We start from the raw sequence: 20511 nt of genomic DNA on the forward strand, positions 1-20511 counted from the left end.
AAGTGAACAACCACTAAAACTTGTTAGTTAATTTAGTAATTTAGAGTATTAGTTTTTTATTTTTTATGTTATTAATATGCATAAAATTCGAAATGATTGAATTTTATATTTACTTTGAAAAAATTTGATATGTCAGCGGGTAGGGTAGGGTAGAGTAGGGTTTAGAATTTTAGGATGCGGGTAGGGTTAGGGTTGAGAGATTCTCAACCCGCGGATAGAATAGAGTAAAGTTTTAATAAAATTTTCAACCCACAAGTAGGATTAGAGTAGAGTCCAAACCCTACCGTACCCTACCCATTACCAGCCCTAAATTCAACCATATTTCTATATGCAAATTGAGAATTTTTCTAAAATTTAGATTCGGTAGTGTTATGTAATAAAAAATAAATTATCTAAATTTATCCTATTTAATATTTTTAATTATAACGATAATTAATAAATATTAAATAATATTATAAATTTAGGCTACTTTTAGTTAATTATTTTTGGTTGTCAAAATATTTTCGATTTATCTTTGTAAGTTTAAAATTTTTCTACGAGAACTTTATTTTTCCTAAAAATTTTATACTGGACAATATTAGACTCTATCTTAAAAAAACACAATTATTTTTAAAAAACATATTATTTAATTATTGTAAATTTTATTTAACTTTTTTGTAAATAAAGAATATATTATCTTTGTTTATATATATAATGATTATTAAATAAAAGTAGCTAATTTATCAAAATTAACTTATTTATTTCAATATTCCACTAACCTAAATTTATAATATGATATATAAAAGTATTATTTACGTATAATGGAATTCATCTGATCTAATTTTGACCATCATTATTACTGTAGTAGTAAAATGTGATAAGATTTTCGGTTCTTGTAGACTTGTAGTATACCCAATATACCTGACTCCGGTAACCTGAGTAATAATTTACTAATATTTGAGTTGAAACTTAAAGAATTGATTTTTTTTTTAATTTATAAATAATTCTTAAATTTCATATTTTTATTTTGATGAAATGCCGGTATATAGATTTTATCGTACATTCATCAATTAACATGTTCATCGAACTCAATAATAAATATTATATTTTAGTTTTGAGCTATTTGTATATAAATTTTCTTATGTAGTTATCAAAACATACATACTATTTATCTATCTAAATCAATAAAAATTTTAAGAGTCTATCATTTGAAAGTTATTTTTTTCGAATTACGAAGTGAATTTTTTTATAATATTTACAGTAAAAAAGTTATTTTAATTGATGAAATCACAATGCACGAGAAAAATTAAAGATAATTTTAATAAAAAAACACGAATAGATAATCATTAAAAAATATTAACTATAATTAGCTAACTAATTTTATTCAATAATCATTAGGCATATAAGAAAAAGTAATTTACTTTTTATTGAAGGGAGAATTAGATAGAATTTATTTTTAATTATACAATATTTAATAAATATATTAATAATATAAAAATTACTAAGTTAAGTCTATATTAAATTTAAAGGCAATAAAATCACAATTAAATTTATATTAAAAGTTACAAATCATTCAAACATCAATTCAATTATCAGCTTTTTGTTAAAATTAATAATATAAATAATAATAAAATATATTGACTAAGTCGTTATATTTATAGAAAGCAGAAAGTAGAAAAAGTATGTTTAATATTTTTTTTTTAAAGTTAATACCTTTATTGTAATCAAATGGTTCAATTACAATATTGATATAATTAGAGATAAGCATATACAATAATAAAAAGAGTAAAAGACAAATAGCTTTTGGACCTTTTTAAAAACAGATATTTTCGTTTCTCAAGATTTAAAAATACATTTAAATCCCTCACCTTATAAAACGCGTGACCATTATACTCCTCCGTCGAGTTGGGGTTCAAAACGGCAACGGAGAATGCTGACTTGGAAGAGTGAAGTGTCAGGTATCCGTTTTGGTTGCTGATGTGGATGGAGAACAAATTTTTAATGGACAAATTATTAGTTCTTGTGAAAACACTTACGTCCAACAACATCTTAATTGACCCAAGCAACGGTTTCAACCGCGTTACCAGAACATTCCACAGTCTAAAACCCCCTCTCCGCCTCCCTCCTCCCAATGCCACCATCTCCGCACCATCATACGTTATCTTTCTCCGTCGCAACTCACCTTGGTCCGACTCCGTCACCGCTCTCATCGACTCTGCCACCGGCCGCCACCTCTCCTACATCAATTTCATCCATTGTTCAGAAACCCTAGTTGCCAACCGTACATCTCTCTTCACAATCTCCAAAAACGACACCGCTTTGGTCCTCTCTCCAAACCTCTCTCCACGTTCCTATCCTCCACTTCACGCTCCTCTCCCTCGGCGTCGTTGTTTCACCGGCAAATCCACTTGCCACGCGCTACGATCTCACGCGCACCATCCGCCTTAGCAAACCTAGCTACCATTGCATTCGCCATGTCATCAGCGGTTAACAACCTTCCCGATGAGTTCCGTCACGGAACTGTCCTCATCGACTCGCCCGAGTTCGAATCGCTCATGACAGCGAGTCGACCCGGCGCCAAACTCGAACAAGTGGAGGTGATTCAGTCTGATGTGGTAGCTATTCTTTACTCTTCAAGAACCACAGAGAAGGTGAAAGGAGTGATGCTTGTAACACCACTACAACATTTTGGGTCTATGGCCACGGTTTTTTTGGTCACGGTAAAAAACCGTGACCATAGACCCTCTATGGTCACGGTTTTTTAGGGTGACCAAAAAAAAAAGCTATGGTCACGGTTTTTTTGGAAAGGGTGACCATAGAGTACCTATGGTCACGGTTTTTTAAAAAAGGGTGGCCTAAAAGGGTTTATGGTCACGGTTTTGAGGGGTGACCTAAAGAGGTCTATGGTCACGGTTTTTTCCAGTAACCAAAAAGGGTCTATGGTCACGGTTTTTCAAAAAAGGGTGACCTAAAAGGGTCTATGGTCACAGTTTTGGGGGGTGGCCTAAAGGGGTCTATGGTCACGGTTTTGGGGGGTGGCCTAAAAGGGTCTATGGTCACGGTTTTAGGGGTGACCTAAAGGGGTCTATGGTCACGGTTTTTTACAGTGACCAAAAAGGGGCTATGGTCACGGTTTTTCAAAAAAGGGTGACCTAAAAGGGTCTATGGTCACGGTTTTGGGGGGTGACCTAAGGGGTCTATGGTCACGGTTTTGGGGGTGGCCTAAAAGAGTCTATGGTCACGGTTTTGGGGGGTGGCCTAAAGAGGTCTATGGTCACGGTTTTTTACAGTGACCAAAAAGGGGCTATGGTCACGGTTTTTCAAAAAAGGGTGACCTAAAAGAGTCTATGGTCACGGTTTTGGGGGGTGACCTAAAAGGGCCGTCGCTCGTTGTCGCTACTGGGTTCTTCGTCAGCGCTGCTGCAGACGAGAAGAGAAAGAGAGAATGCCAGCGCGAGAGAAGAGGAGGAGGGGCGCTGTCTCGCGCCGTCACTGTCACGCCTTGTTGTCGCAGCTATGGAGACCGCCACCGTTGTTGGAATCGCGAACTGAGGAGAAAGGGAGAGCGACGCTGAGAGAGATTGACTTAAGCCAGTGAAGCGCGTGAGGGAAGGGGAGCCGAATACCGTCACTGCCACCGCACCCAGTCGTCACCGGTGGAGCTCGCCGTCCCTGGAGGTGAATCGGTGTCGCGTCCTTGCTGCCAATAGTAGGTACATATCTACATCATCTTGGAACTATCATATGTAATGCAAAATGAACATAATGCTTAGTTTCATATGGTAAAATAAACTGGTGGTTCTATTCTGGTTTATATTTATATTTTGTCAAGATCTGAAGTCTATTCTTAGAAATTTAAGAAAAAAATTGAAATTACTAGAATGGTTTCATATTATAATATAAACTAATCTTCTAATTTTTAAGTTATTTTTATGTAGCATAATGAGTGACAAAATAGTTAAAATCATTACTGAATACTATTGGCATTTTCTTTTCTTTTTATGATTTGTCTCATTTGTTGGGTTTTGTTTGTATACTGTGAATTTTCTTTCATGAAGATACCGCTTTGTTTGGTGATAAAAGAGTAATGAACTAATGATGGTCCATGAGAAGCAGATTTAAATGTATTTAACCGAATAATGTTTTCAATGCTTTAATCATGTATGTTCCATTGCTTTGTGTTGATTAAATTTTGAAACTAATTATGTGAGTCTAAATTTATTGTTTTAGGGGGATATATGAATTGATTAATATCCATCAGATCCATTGTGTCAGAGGCTGGTTGGCTTGCAATAAGGAAAAAATTCAACTACACTAAATATTTTTCATAAAATCTTGCCATGTTTTATAGGTTTGAAAATCGTAGTTTGCCCTTTTATAGGTTTGAAAATCATATTTTTCTAACTTTATTGTAACCTTATCTGAATTATACTCTTACGTGTGAAATACTCAAACCTTTATTATGTGAGAGCTTGAATAAAGGGTTTGAATGTGGAGTTTGAATCCAAGAACAAGAAGCTCAGTGAGGATCTTGCTGCTGCTAAAGCTAAGATGGTAGTAGCTGTTGGTACCAGTGGCAAGGTATGAGAAGCTTTCATTGGTTTGTTTTCTTTTGATGTGTTTTACCTCAAAAAGCATGGAATGTGTCATAATTCATTGTTACTTATCTTGTTTTCCTCTTTATGATATAAAGGGTGGTTAATCCATGTCTTAAGAGTCATCAATCACTATCTGAAATAGTTTCTTTATTTCAATGGTTTTAACTTTCAATTCATATGGTGGAACAAAAATGAGATCATATATGTGTGTGTGTTTATAAACTTTACTTGTTTTTGCTGAATGAAAGAGGCAATTGGGGAACGCCAGAGCCCCAAATTCAAAGACATACAAAAACTCATTGCTGAGAAAGAAAGTCTCCACCAAACCAGTGCTTGCCACCATCAATGCCGTCAGCCTTTGGCAAAGAGCCCAAACCCCCCCCACCACAACACACACACACACACTTGTTGAATTATGTCACTCCTTAAAGAATCATGATATGAAGAGAGACGTAAAAGGGCCTCTGAATCATCTGCAACCGGTAGCGATTATTTGCACACAGTAGCATTGTTGGAGAAATTCAGAACCGTTCAGCTCATCTTTTAGCAGTTAAGTATTGTGTGATTATTACACTTTCTAGTTCCTGTTTCTTTTTTCACCTCAAAATTATGTACTGCTAGTTGATGATGAATGAATTACCATACTTTCCAGATAAGGGTAGACATTGAAACAAAAGGAGAGTTCTTCAATGACCTTATTAAAAAGGCGGTAGATGCAGCCTACATGGACATTGAAGAAGTCTTAAAGTTTGTTGATGGGGTTGATGGTGAACTATCCTCATTGGTACATTTCTCAGAAAGTTATTGATCTGGTGGGCCAATGGCTCTTTATATGTAGCACTAAGGATTTCATATTATATTCATGAGCAAAAATTATTTTAGGTAATTTTATTTGTTGAATTGGAAACTCATGTATGTTTTTGTTCCAATGTGAATCAATTTTTTTCTCCTTGTTAAGTGCATGTAAGAATTCAACTTATAATTTTGACCGGTATATCATGCCATTAATTATGTGACTCTCTTCAGCCTTATGTATGGAGTTGAGGTTCCGTCAATTGCAGGGATGGTTTTAGATAGTCCATTCTCTGATTTGGTTGATTTGATGATGGAACTTGTAGATACATATAAAGTTCGTCTTCCAAAGTTCACTGTGAGTATATATAGTTGTTTTTATACTTATAACTAATGCTGAATCAAAATTTGGTAACAGTTTTACTATTGTTAAGCTGATTTTGTTTGATTTTTAATGTTATAGGTAAAGTTTGCAATCCAATACATGGGAAGAGCAATTCAAAAGCTTTTGGGTTGCACTGAAGAAAATCCAGAAGAAGGGAAAGGGTGCTGCCTAATTGTTCTATTCTCATACTTGTATATTGGATGAGATGGAATGAGTCTTTTAAAGACTTTAGTTATCTACATGTAACATTTTGATGTCTTGTGTACTTTTTGAAACGAGATTTTACGTGTTATTACATGTAATGGATAATTACACTATTTTTATTTGTATTATTTAGACTAAAAATATATCTAGTTTATAATAAAACTTTTATGATTTAGATTTCTTGAATTTCTTATATTTAGATTTATTTGGTAATTATCATCGTTTTGGGATGTGATTATGTTTTAAAAAAAATTAAATCGCATAAAACAAAATAGGTTATGGTCACGGATTTAAGGAGGGGTGACCATAGAGGCTATGGTCACGGTGAAAACCGTGACCATAGATAAGGCTATGGTCACGGTTTTAAAGAGGGATGACCATAGAGGCTATGGTCACGGTGAAAACTGTGACCATAGATAAAGCTATGGTCACGGTTTTAAGGAGGGGTGACCATAGAGCTATGGCCACGGTGAAAACCGTGACCATAGATAAGGCTATGGTCACGGTTTTAAAGAGGGGTGACCATAGAGGCTATGGTCACGGTTTTCAGGAGGGGTGACCATAGAGGCTATGGTCACGGTAAAAACTGTGACCATAGATAAGGCTATGGTCACGGTTTAAGGAGGGGTGACCATAGAGCAATGGTCACGCTGAAAACCGTGACCATAGATAAGGCTATGGTCACGGTTTTAAAGAGGGGTGACCATAGAGGCTATGGTCACGGTGAAAACCGTGACCATAGATAAGGCTATGGTCACGGTTTTTAAGAAGGGTGACCATAGAGGCTATGGTCACGGTGAAAAGCGTGACCATAGATAAGGCTATGGTCACGGTTTTTACGCGTGACCATAGATTAACCTATGGTCACGGTGAAAAAACGTGGCCTAAAGTGTCAGAATTTGAAAATTGTAACCGTGACCATAGAAACCGTGACCATAGATAAAAAAACCGTGACCATAGACCTATGGCCACGAGAGAATAGGCCACGATAAAAAACCGTGACCATAGGTCCAAAACCGTGACCATAGATCTATGGTCACCCTTTTTCCTAGCTATGGTCACGGTTTTTTACCGTGACCATAGGCCTTTTTTTTTGTAGTGCACCCTCACTATCAGAAGTCACGCTTCCGGCTACGCTACTCTCATAGTAAGGAGTATTAAAACTAATTTACATATTAAATACTAAAATAGGAGCCTGTGACTCGACACTGTATCGCTGATTTTTTAGAAAACCGAAAATAAATACTTTATCTTAAGAAAAATACAAGCAGGCATAGATTCATATACAAGACTCCTTACATAATAACTCAATATATTATACATATAAAACATACAATTCCTATCCCTCTTACAAAATTTTAATAACAAAGACGAGGGAAGAAAATAATCTAATTAATACAACAACATATAAACCAAACGCAGTATAACACTTCTTAATGCTTCACCCGGTTCCTGAAAAGATAAAGCTGTAGGGGGGTGAGAACCTAACCACACGGTCTCACCACGCAGTTTCAAAGTTGTCATAAGAAGATATTTAATAAGAAAATTGTTTTCAAGCTCAGTGATTATCATTGCCTTATGAATCTTTTAAAAAACCAGTAGGTAATCGTTCAAAACCTTTTTAAAGAAACGTGTAATTATTCAAAAATCCGAAACATTTCCTTCCTTATAAGAAAAATCTCAATTAGAAACCAACCATGCAATCAAACAACATAATCATTAATTTAGCACCAAAGTTTATTCTCAAATGTAGCATGCCAGGACAAACACAGGCAAGACAAACAAGGAAAGCACAAGTAGGTAGCAGTTACAGCAAATAGTTCAAGTAGCAGTTAAGAACAGTTTAGCAATTAGGCAAACTAAAACAAGTTCAAACCCAAACAAAGCATACAAATGCATATGATGCATGCCTGTCCTATGGCTGATGAGGCTCATCTGTCGGTTATCCAGCCAACCCGACAAGTCTGAATTGTCCTTAGACTGTCCCCTGACGTGCATCCCCAAGAGTCTATGCATAGTTTTTTCTCAAATAATCAATATTGCTCAATGGGGGTAACATTCCCGGGAATTTATATAGTGCCCGGTCACACTTACGTCATAGGGTCAACAGAGTATCGAGTTTTCAACCTGGTACACGTGGTGGCAAGCCACGACACTTAATCCAGGGAACCTCGTATCTCGGATATTTTAAATTCATAAGCCACAAATAATTCATTCATCATTCATCAATATCTAAGCCATTCTCAATATCATCATCATTCGTCAATCCATATCCCATTTCCAAATTCATTCAAAAATCATATTTCAAATCAATCCTCATCATCCTTCTTTCTGTTAATCAACAATCTCAATTAAAAACATAATTCTTATCTTTCTAAATAAAACAATCCAAAACATATAACGTTTAAGAACTAAATCTTTTTAAACAATTACTTCAAACAAAACTTCCAGTTTTATAAAATTTCGGCAGCATCTCCTCTAAAACTCGGATTCTGCCACCCTGTTCGGGTCCCAACCAAACCAAACCAAACACCTGTTAATCAGTCAAATCACTTCCAACAGCCATTATCATAACAACAGTACTCAACCCAAAGAAATTACAAAATCCAGAATTCAATCAACCAATCCTATAATTCACAATTTAAACCGACTTCAACCAACAACATCAATCAATAGTTAAGAATTCTCGGTCTTCTCAAACAGTTTCAAACCAAACCATTCCCTCAAACACTTTTCGAATCATTTCCAAAAATAGCAAATCATTCTCAATAAATAACCCATTTTCAAATATCAAGTATTTTTCCAAGTTTATTTTAAAATCAAATTCCAATATCAAATCGGGTTTAATATCAAATCAAATTAATGATCTCATTCAACCAAAACAAGTCAATTCAATTCATAAGACTCACGAAATCACAAAAATGTATTTTACGCGTTAATATCGATTTATAACAACCCTGTAATGTAAAATATATTTAAGAAAAACCCCTACCTCGATTGCGATCTAACTACGAGACTAAACTCTTTTTCTTTCGGCTCGCATTCAGCGGCAGCTGCATCCGCAGTTCCGTTTACTTTCACAACAACAAAAACGACTTTTACTCCAACCATGTGATTACCGAAACTCGACCCTAGAACGTCAATATCACGAAATTCTCAATAATTCATAGGAAAACAATAGCAGTAAGGATATCAAGGTTAAAATAACTTACTACAGCTATAGAAAACAAAACGACGGAGCAGCAAAGAACATAATCAGGGACCTATGCATCTGTCCTGATGGCAGTAACATATTCCAATTGGTAAGGCAACAGGGATATCAATAAAATCAAAATAGCGGAGCAAAATAGAAATAGAACAGATTCAAGAAAGGAGGAAGCAGTTACCGGTAAATCTGGCCTAGTTCCGACAACAACGTAGAGCCGAGTAACTTGCAACAACCAAAACCCAAGAAGATAGAGGCTTCAGATACGGTCTCCGACGGCCACGGACACGGTTGCGCGACTCAAAACAGAACTAGGTAGAGCGGCGGTAGCCTCCAGCAGCTCCGGTGAGCTTCTTCAACGACGGTGATGGCAGGAGCTTCGGCGGTGCTAACTGAGGCTGGACGGCGGCAGGAACGGCGGCGGGAGCTTCACTCAGCACGGCGGCGCCTATCCTTTCCCCCACCGCGAGCTCTCTGTCTCTCTCTCGCCCTCTGTTCCGATGACAGCGACGATGGCTCCCTTCGGCGACGACGACAGCGCGAACAGTAACGGCTGCGGCGGCGAACTTCATCTGCAGCGAGGAACAGCGTAATAGTATCGTTCTTCTTCTCCTCTGGCTCGTGGTCGTCGGCGACGGGCGCGAGGTCACTGGCGATCCGCGATGGTGGCGACGAGTTGGAGGACGAACGGCGGCAACTGTGGCAGCGGTCTTCCTCTCCCACCAACGCACTCTCTCTCTTTCTTGGATCTCCCCTTCTCTCGATTAGCAGCGGCGGCGGCGGTGGCAGTGACACCCACCGCGCCGCCTCCCTCTTCTCCCCCATCTCCCTCCTTCCTCGGTCCCCCTTCCTTCTTTCCTTTTCTTTTCTTTCTTTCTTCGATGAGTGGGTTTATTGGAGTGAAAGTAATTGGCGGCTGAAGGAGGTAAGGGGCAGCTAGGGTTTCAGTTGGGATAAAGGGAAAATTATGTGTTAATTAAGATTAGGGTTTTGTGTGTTTGATTTTAGGATTAGGGTTCAATTTGGGGCAAATGTGAAATTAGGGATTTTTGGATAATTTGGGATTTTGTTAAATTTTAATAAAATTAAGAGATATTATATTAAATTGAATATAAAATATCCATCTTGAAAATACCTTTCAATTACAAATTTATAAATTAGTTTCGATTAAATGCTAATTAAATAAAAATTGGAGACAAATAAATTAATTCTCCTTCATTTATAAAATAAGGTTAAAAATATAAATATTTAAAATTAAGGCATATAAAATATTCCCTATTTTTCAATTATAAGAACTCTAAATCAAAAATAAGAGTTTACTCAACTTTTATATAAAAATCTCCGAAATACAGTCTTAAAAAAATATAATGCATCGTAAATGATTAATTAATAACTTTTAAAAAGTTAGAGGTCTTACAATGCTAACTCATCGGAACCTGATTGCAATGGCAGGGGTATACGACGTCGTTCGAGCGCAGAGGGAGAAGACCGCGGTGTTCCTCTATACGATGTCGTTTTTTCACGTGTTCGGGTTCACACTCTCGTCGAGGGCGGTGGTGCTGTTGGAAACGGTGGTGTTAATGGAGAAATTCAGGTTGAGGAGGATGATGGAGGCGATAAAGAGGTTTTGAGTTACGCACATGGCGGCAGTACCGTCAATAATGGTATTGATGATGAAAGACGACCTGACGGCGGTTCCAAGACGTTTTGAACCACAAGGACTAATTTGTCCATTAAAAATTTGTTCTCCATCCACATCAGCAACCAAAACAGACACCTGACACTCTACCCTTCCAGGTCAGCATGTTCCGTTGCCGTTTTGAACCCCAACTCGACTGAGGGGTATAATTGTCACGCATTTTATAAGGTGAGGAATTTAAATGTATTTTTAAATTTTGAGAGACGAAAATATCCACGTTTAAAAAGGTCAGGGACCTATTTGTCTTTTATTCTAATAAAAATTTGGAAAACTCCCAGAAAGAACAATACCAAGCTAAAGCATTAGGGATTCAGAACAAAAAGGTCAAGCTATTCTTTTCCTCTTCAGTTTCGGTTGCTATGCCTCCCAAGTCACCCAAATTCTTCCGCGAATGTCAGAGCTTGGGACAGAATTTTCAACCTCAACTCTGCAATTTTTAAAAATGAGAGAGTTTCTGGATAACCAGATCTGCCATAGAAGGTAACTCACTTGACTGATTTTTTCTTTTGAATCTCCTCTTCTTCTCACCGCTTTCATCACTTGACACCACCACTCCCATGGTTCCATAGTCGGATATCTAGGAATCACACTTGTTACTGGTGATTGATTCCAGACTTGCACAACTCCCGGACAGAAGATCAGAGCATGAAGGTATGTTTCCGACAGTGAAGAACATCACGGGCACAAATTGGGGATCTGAGGTATCCTCTCATAAAGATTCGTCTTCACCGCTAGCCCTTCATGAGCTAATTTCCATAGAAAGGCCTTGATTTTTGGTTGACATCGAACCTTCCAGATGCTCCTCTATAGTTGTCTACTTTGGAATCTAATGTGAAGATCTTCAATAGGCTTATGGAAAAACTTGTAAGCTACTTCATATCCCGTTCTAATATTGTACTGACCTGAATCATGCTTTATTCAAATGACTGAATCTTCACCTTCTTCAATGTCCATTTGGCAGATTTGTTGTGCTATGTTGGGACTAAACATACTATGAATGAGCTGTGTATTCTAACCCCTTATCTCATTGAACAGTTGTCTTAGCCAGATCAGATTTCCATCACTACAATCTTCTTCCTATACTCGGAATGGAGATAAGTTACCAAACCATGGATCTTATTTGAATTTTACTATACCCTGTGTCGTGACTTTTCATTTGGTACCCTGTTTTAGTACTTTTCTGCCTTCCAGTAAGCTCTGCCAAGCCTAAGATGGTCTCAGACCTGGTTTTGCTCCTAAAAAAGAGGTAAGTCTAAAATATTTGCTTTTGAAGACTTTATAAAACAGAGAATTTGGTTTAGTTATTAGTCTCCATCCTTGTTTTGCTAACATCGCCAGATTAAACGCTTTGAGATCTTTAAACCCTATACCGCCTTCCTCTTTAATTCTGTTCATTGTATCCCAGCTGATCCACTGGAGTTTTTTTTCATTCTATTTTTGACTCCACCAGAATTGCATCATCATTTTATGAATATCATCTAATAGAGATTCGCGCAACTTGAAACAACTTAGAGTATAGATAGGTATAGCACAACCCACATCTTTGATATAAGATTTCTCTTCCTCTTGCTGACAATAGATGACGCTTCCAACCTTGTAACTTCTTCGACACCTTATCTTTTACATAAGCAAATGTCTGACTTTTAAATTTGTTAACAATAGTTGAGAGACCCAAATATTTGTATTGTGCACCAATATTACGGATTCTAAAAAAAATAGTAATTTCTTCCTTAATAACATGAGGTATATTTTTACTGAAAAATACTACAAACTTACTGAAATTAATAATCTAACCGCTTAGAGAGTAGTATGTTCAATACTTACAAACTCATAATATACATATAATATTTTTTTACAAAATACACTAACATATCAAAAGTGTGGATAAATCGGATATTATCATCAAGTTTTTGTTACAATTAATAATAAAATATTGACCAAGTCTTTTTGAAGAATTATAAATAGAGTGTCTCTGCCACATTTTATATAAATCAAATTAAACGAAATAAATAATTGAGTAATTTATTCTTGTAATTTTCTTTAATTTTCACCAACTACATACATATACATAGCCTTCTGGTTGTATCTTTCGGATTGGAGAGTGAGAGAAGATGTCAGGATGGAAAACAATTTTTTTTTTCTGATTTTTCTATTTTTTTCCCTTAAATTATTTGAAATTAGAATTAAAAAATAAGGTTAATTGAATTTTAATGTTTGTTAAATTTAAAAGGATAATTTTGTCAAAGACAACAATAAATTGTTTAAGTTATTTTTTTAAATAAATAAAAAGATATTTTTGTTATTTACTAATTAATTATAAGAACATTTTAATAAAAATAATTTAATATATTTAAAAAAATATTAACATGAATAATATAATCCATATATTATATTTTTATTAGTTTATTTTTTTATCGTATTGTTCGTATAAATTTATTATTATACTAAAATAAATATTAATATTTTATAAAATACACTAATATATATTAAGAATGGAGATTCATAAGATAAAATTAGACATAAACTCGCACTCTAACATTAACTTCTTTGTTAATGTAGACGAGGACTTCATCGACTATTATAATATATTTTTTTGGTCTAGACATTTAGTGCATTGATTAATAGAAAATATTCTTAACCTTATTATTATTATTATTATTATTATTATTATTATTATTATTATTATTATTATTATTATTATTATTATTATTATTACGAATAAGATGAGAAGACACCACATCCAACTCAAAACCTTAAAGTAATAAATTAATGAATCTCTCATTTTTATAAACTTTCACTCTTTCTTATTTTTTTTTAATACGAGACTAATTTTATACGCTATTTCTTACGCTTGCAACATTATGATTATAATTGAATAGGAAAAACTACCAAAAGTACCTATAAAGTTTACGAACGCTGACAAAAGTATTCATAAACTAAGAAAATTAACGCTGTACCCATGAAAGATGGGTTCCGTATGACAAAAGTTTTCAAATCTTAATTTTTTGTTGATTTTTTAATAAAATTCCTAAACTACCTTACACTCAACCTCAACTCACTTTTTCAACATTTCATAACTCAATTTGCACCAACTCTTGCCATGGAGTCCAAAACTACTCCTACAACAAATCAGACCGAAATCAATGGTAGTGGTGGTGGTGGTAGAGGATCGGACCTCAACCGATTCACTCATAAGTTTATAATCCATACCCAAACCAAATTAATCAAATACCAAAAAATACTCAAAACATAAAAATTTTCAAATCCATTCATCCAATTTCAATTCACTTTAGCAAAACTAGAAATAGAAAAAGCCATCAGCCATAAAAAATCAACAAATCCATTCATCCAATTTGAAATTTATTTCAGCAAAAATCAGAAGTAGAAGTAGCCATCAACTGGATCTTTTGTAAATCAATCTCAGCCTTCATAAAAAATAGAAGCAGATTAAAAAAAAAAAAGAACAGTATCATTTTAGTAGTAACTAAATCAATTTCTGAAAAGAAGAAAAATAAAATAAAAATGTTTTAAAAAAAAGAAATACATTTTTCTTCGCTGGCCGACTGTAACATCGTCAATGGCAGAACCTCCATCCACAGTGCCGCCTCCCTTTCTTCTCTGATTTCTCTTTACCGAACCCGCTTTCTGCATGCAAGAGTACCACGACCCCTCTCTCTTCTCAGGTGTGCGACGACGGTGTTCTCCTCGGCTGGGTCAGACGCGCCACGACGACGTTCTCCTTGGCTGCAACAGGCACGCCACGACAGCATTCTCCTCAGGTTGGGTCATAGGTGTGCGATGAAGGTGCTGTAGTCACCTTAATAGTGAGAGGGAGAAGCAGTGAGAGGGGAAGAGATTGACGGTAATAGAGTAGGTGGGTGGCGGACGACAATGAGAAGGTAGGAAGAGAGTTTCTGTGACTCTGTGAGGGTTTTTGAGAGATAAGTGAGAAGAGAGGGAGTGACGGTAGAATGGGGTTAGGGTGGGGTAGTTTAGGAATTTTATTAAAAAATTAACAAAAAATTAAGATTTGGATACTTTTGTCATATGGAACCCATCTTTCATGGGTACAGCGTTAATTTCCTTAGTTTATAAGTACTTTTGTTAGCGTTTGTAAACTTCATAGGTACTTTTGGTAGTTTTTCCTAAATATCATACAAATTTCCTTTTGATCAATATATAAATGATTAAATTAGATGTTCGTCCACAGGAAAATCCATTTTTTTCAAGGCTGAATTAACATACTAAGCTTGTATTATTATTATTATGATTGTTGTTGTTTAGATTATTATTATAATTATTGTTAATATTGTTATTATTATTATTGTTATTGTTGTTGTTAAAATTATTATTATTATTATTATTCTTATTATTATTATTATAAACGATTTCATTAAGGAACCAACTAAAAGTGAGGTAATTTAGAGTCAACTAGTTCAAAATCATGCTTATTATATATAAAAAAGGTAATTCTTTACTTTTCTAATTTTTTAAATTTTAAAAAAATACAACGAAATTGATTGAGTTAGCTTTGGCTACACCTCTAATTGGTCTCTTAGACTTTTTTTATTATAAAAGATATTATTGTTATATATTATTATTGTTAGTATTGTTATTATTGTTGTTATTATTATTATTATTGTTAATATTGTTGTTGTTGTTAGAGTGAGTGATACTAGAAAATATTAGCTAATTTTTTAGATAATTTATCTTAAATTTTATATTCTAAATCATAAACTCTTAAGCTTACATACTAAATTAATTTTCTATACTTAATTTCCTAAATTAATCTTCTTCTGATTATTATCATTCACTTTAATTTCTTGCCAACTATTTATCATTAAACAAGTGTAATGGCCTTAAACGATAAAGTGAGAAATTCATAATTATTGTACATCAATTTTTATTTTTTAGTAGTGTCTATTCGTTTGTTTGCAGCTCTATTTATTTATTTATTTACAAAAATATTTGATAATAAAAATAATTAACTAAAAATAATCTAAATTTATTTTATTTAATATTTATTTATTATTATTAAAATAAATAAAAATTAAATAAAATAAATTTAAATCCTCTAATTTTTAATTACCTAGCACTACTGCACTATCCGATTTATTTATTTATTATTAATAACGGCGTTGTTTTAAATGAATGAAGTGGGACCATTTTAAGATGGTGGATGAGCTGAATGTCAATGGGGGCATTTGACATTTTTATTTTAGGAGTACTACTGCTACAATAATTTGTTCATTCAATCATTCTACTCTATATAACACTACTCTAAACGTTTAATAAAAATCTGCGGGCCGTTGGTTTAGTATTAATATTATGTGGTCGATTTCATTTTATTACATTGCATGATTCTGTGTTTAGTACGAAAGAGCAGTCCATAATTCTTGCGAACCGGTGTCTAGCGTAAGTATTAATTGCCGGCGCTAGATGCTGGTGGACACTGGACGCCAATTCACAGGCATTACGCACTACTCTTTCGTATTCGACACTTTGAATATCTGTTACAAAGATGTAAAACCCAATAAAAAGAGAAATCGATCTCCATATAATTAAAAACCGGAAATGCAGTCAAAAACAGTCATAATTTAACAATTAATGAATGTTAAATAAGACAAATTTTGGCTGTTTTTTTTTTGTCTCTCTAGCATTATCCAAAAAAACAGAAGAATTTTACTAAATTCACTTTATTTGCCAAATTTTAGGTGAATTGGGAGAATGCTCACTGGAGAATGAACCCTACTCTGCAGGGACACCACTTGTAGGCTTGTAGCTATTCTTGTGATGTATCAATCATTTGAATCATTAGCTACTCTTGTAACATATGATATTTAATTTTTTCAGTAATAGTTTTAATGTAACAAGATTTTGTACTATAATTTAGAGCAGCCTTGATTATAATCTGATTATAGTATTAAATTTTGATTTCGATTATTGAGTTTGATTATTACTATAAGCGTGTTTGATTATAACCAGATTTTGTATTATGATTTAGAGCGTGTTTGATTATATTCTAATTATAGCATGAGTTTGAACTTTAGTTTGAATGTTAAATTTGATTATTATCTTAATTGCGTTTGATTATAACTGGATTTTGTAATATAATTTTAGAATGTATTTGATTATACTCTAATTATAACATGCGTTTAAACTTTGATTTAGACGATTCTTGAGTTTGGTTATTACTTAAATACGTTTAATTATAATAAGATTTTGTAATATGATTTGAAATGTTGATTATAATATAATTAAAGCATGAATTGAAACTTTAATTTGAATTCGTAAGTTTTATTATAATTGGATTATAGTTAAAATAAATAACGATTAAGATTCAGGATACATTCACTCTTCAACACAAAAACTAAAAAAAAAAAACAAAAAGTGACACATTTTATGGGCTAAGATTTAAGACATATATTCACTCTTTAATGTTTAATGAGTATATCTCAATAATCTGTTTATTTCAATAAAAAAGGCTATAGATCTAAACAAATCTCCTTTTAAATAGACAAAAATTATAAATCTAGTCTACTTAATATACTAAAACTGGGTTTTCCCCTAACTACTAAAGGTAACGTGTCGATCTCTCATGCCTCCGTTTTCCCTCCAAAACGAATAAATTTTTTTCTATTCTAAATTATTTTATTGTAATTATATTATAATTAATACTAAATAAATAATATATAATTATACTAATTTAACAACATATCTTCATTATAATTATATCAAATCAATATTTAATGCACTATTAAACTACTTATCAATTATCAATTAAAAGGGAAAAGCTCTGCATACAAGTCATTAGGGCTTGTATGCTTTACAAGTTCATTAAACAATAAAATCAAATTACGCGCTGCTCCACGTACGACGCGCTACATCCCTTCTTCTTCTCCTTCTTTTTCGATCGTTCTTTTCTCCTCCTTTCTCAATGGTTTGTTCTTCGTCGTTGACGTTAGTTCCTCCACATACTGTTACGGCACGTTTTCATTACACCTTCTTCTTCTTCTTGCTGCACGTTCTTCTTCCTCTTCCTCTTCTTCTTCTTCTTTTCTTTTGTTTCTTGCCTTCTCTTTCTCCTTCTTCATTTACGTGCTTTTCTCTCTGTTTTCTTTCTTCGTTATTCTCGATTTCTATTATTTTTTGACATCAAGCTTTGAAATTGTTTTTGAAGAAGAAGAAGTAGCAGAAGATGAGGATGAGAAAGAGAAAGAGTTCTGAATTATGCATGATTTTGGGTGTATTTCTTTAAATCCTTTGGGTGTATTTTCTGTAATCTTTTGGGTGTATTTCTATAATCGTTTGGGTGAATTCCTATAACCGTTTGGGTGTATTTCTGTAATCTCTTGGGTGTATTTTATGTAATCGTTTGGGTGTATTTCTGTAATCTCTTGGGTGTATTTTATGTAATCGTTTGGGTGTATTTCTGTAATGCTTGCCATTTTTTCTGAAATGAAAAATACACCCATAGATATCAGTAAGATACACCCATAGATATGAGTCAGATACACCCATAGATATCAGTCAGATATCACTCAAATACACCCAAAGGGTTACTGAAAATACACCCAAAGAATTTAAGAAAATACACCCAAAATTCGTTGAAGTACATCTTATGCATAATTCAGAACTCTTTCTCTTTCTCCTCCTCATCTTATGCTGCTTCTTCTTCTTCAAAAACGATTTTACCATGAAAAATCGAAAAAAAAAATGAGAAAACAGAGAGAAAAGACGTAAATGAAGAAGAAGAAGAGGAAAACGAGGAAGAAGAACGTGCAGAAACGAAAGAAAAGGAGAAGAAGAAGAGTAAGAGGAAGAAGAACGTGCAGCAAGAAGAATAAGAAGAATTTCAGAAACCATGAAAATAGGAAAAAAAACGAAGAAGAAGAAGAAGAGGAAGAGGAAGAGGAAGAGGAAGAGGAAGAGGAAGAAGAAGAAGACGAAGAAGAAGAAGAGAAGAAGAAGAAGAAGAAGAAGAAGAAGACGAAGAGAAACCGTTTGAGTGGGGCGCGTGTAGTTACGCTCCATTCAAAATGAGTTAATGCGCGTGTTAATGAAGTTTGGGCTGATAACTTGTAAAACTTGTACGGCCTTTTTACTTGTATGTGTAGCAGGCCCCCAATTAAAAATACTTTTAATAATTTTAATGATAATAATAATATCAATAATAGTAATAATAATAATAAAAAATCTTTGTTACTCGATTCACGTATATCAAATAATTTTTTTAAATTATTTTATAAAAAATATCTTTAATATAATTATTTTGTATTTAATATTTATAAATAATATATAATTATATTAATTTAGAAACATATCTTCATTATAATTGTATCAAATCAAAATTTAATGCATTATTAAACTACTTATCAATTATCAATTAAAAATACGTTTATTCATTTTAATGATAATAATAATATCAATAATAGTAATACTAATAATAAAAAATCTTTGTTACCCGTGATATGATGAAATTAATATATAATTATACTAATTTAGGAACATATATTCATTATAATTGTATCAAATCAATATTTAATGCATTATTAAAAAATTACCTTAATAATAGGTAATTTACATATTTATTTTTGTTTTACTAAAGTCTATATATAGTGTTTTTCTGTGGTACATGAATCTAAATTTGAGAGTCAATTCATAATTTTATATTTAGTGTTTTTTTTTACTACTTCATAGAATAAGAATATATTCTTCGTTTTTTTTATTGAAGTTGATCCTTTTAAGGTACAATTTATAATTTTTTATAATATTTTTCATATACTCATTCTATTATATTATTCTTTTGATAATTTTTTATTTGTTGTTACTCTAAGTTATTCTTATCGTCTAATGTTCCAGTTCGATTGTCTTTTGCCACAATCATTTACAATGCATCACATCCATGAAATACCTCATCGAGTTGTCTTCACTGATTCGGGTTTCAACTACATGGATGTAAGCGTTCAAAGAAGAGGCAATAGTCTCTACTTTACCGAAGGATGATTGGATCTACTCACCTATTATGACCAACCCAATGGAATGTGGTTAAAGTTAGATTTCTTAGGAGGAGCTCGATTTTTTATTGAGGAATTGCATCCATGGAACTTTATAGGGCAAGTTCAAGTTCCATCCCCTCCATGCTTTTTACGTCTGCCCGAAAATCTTCGAAGTGGAGCATATAATGAAATTGAATTCCCTCAGTTTCAGTTCAGTTTTGATAAATTCGTGACAAATTCAAATATGCAATTTCAACGATTGGTAATATATTTAAATTTTCTTAGTTTAAGTCGTTCATTATTAGAATAATTTTTTAACATATTTTGATTTTTTTTCAGAAATTACCAGCTTTCTTTTGCATGCATGCAATGCCATTGAGGGGAATAAGAGTTAGTTTGGTTTCTCGGTGTGGCAATTCTATACATTGCTGCATTGTATGGATAGCGGATGATGAAGCTTATCTAACAAGAGGATGGTCTGATTTTGCACGAATTCTAAATATTGAAACTTACGATATTATTTCAGTTGGTTGTCGTTACAAGAATAATTTTATACTATACGTGACTAAGGACTAGAATAGGTTCAATATTACTTAGGTAATTTGGTTTTACTATTAGTATTTGATTAAATTATAATTATAGAATTTTAA

At 33.4% G+C, this 20511-nt stretch overlaps 2 pseudogenes; one reads left to right on the forward strand and one right to left on the reverse strand.

Annotated features, from left to right (window-relative positions):
• The first annotated feature begins 1980 nt into the window (after positions 1-1980).
• LOC148543638 (4-coumarate--CoA ligase-like 9) lies at positions 1981-10944 on the forward strand (annotated as a pseudogene).
• On the reverse strand, positions 9358-9735 carry LOC148543639 (uncharacterized; annotated as a pseudogene).
• Positions 10945-20511: the final 9567 nt, after the last annotated feature.

This window comes from Arachis ipaensis, chromosome B9, assembly GCF_059453495.1.
Source record: "Arachis ipaensis isolate K30076 ecotype BB chromosome B9, ASM5945349v1, whole genome shotgun sequence".
Taxonomy (NCBI): Eukaryota; Viridiplantae; Streptophyta; class Magnoliopsida; order Fabales; family Fabaceae; genus Arachis; species Arachis ipaensis.